This window comes from Otolemur garnettii, unplaced genomic scaffold (genome assembly GCF_000181295.1).
Source record: "Otolemur garnettii isolate 467f Iridium unplaced genomic scaffold, OtoGar3 scaffold00157, whole genome shotgun sequence".
Taxonomy (NCBI): Eukaryota; Metazoa; Chordata; class Mammalia; order Primates; family Galagidae; genus Otolemur; species Otolemur garnettii.
In genome coordinates, this window is record NW_003852552.1 from 2,535,318 (window position 1) to 2,535,893 (window position 576).

Sequence of the window (576 nt, forward strand, 5' to 3'; positions counted from 1 at the left end):
GTGATGTTGAGCATTTTACATACATATATTGGCTATTTGACCATCTTCTTTTGAAAAGTCTTTGTTCATGACTTTTGCCCACTTTATTAATAGGATTGTTTTTTTCTTGCTGATTTGCCTGAGTTCTTTGTAGATTTTAGTCATTAACCCTTTATCAGATGTATAGGTTGCAAATATTTTCCCCCATTCTGTAGATTGTCTGTTTGCTTAGTTGATTATTTCCTTAGCTGTGCAGAAATTTTTTGATTTAATCAAGTCCCATTTATTTTTGTTGTTGTTGCTATGATTGTCATTTGGGTCTTCCTCATAAATTCTTTGCCCAGGTTTTCTTCTAGCAGTCTTATGATTTCATGCTTTACATTTAAGGCTTTTATCCATCTTGAATTTACTTTGGTGAGTAGTGAGAGATACAGATCATGTTTCATTCTTCTGCATGTGGCTATCAAATTCTCCCAGCACCATTTATTGAACAGGGTTTCTTTTCCCCAGTATATATTGTTGTCTATTTTGTCAAAAATCTGTTGGCAGTATGTGAATGGTTTTAAGTCTGTGTCCTTTGTTCTGTTCCATTGGTTT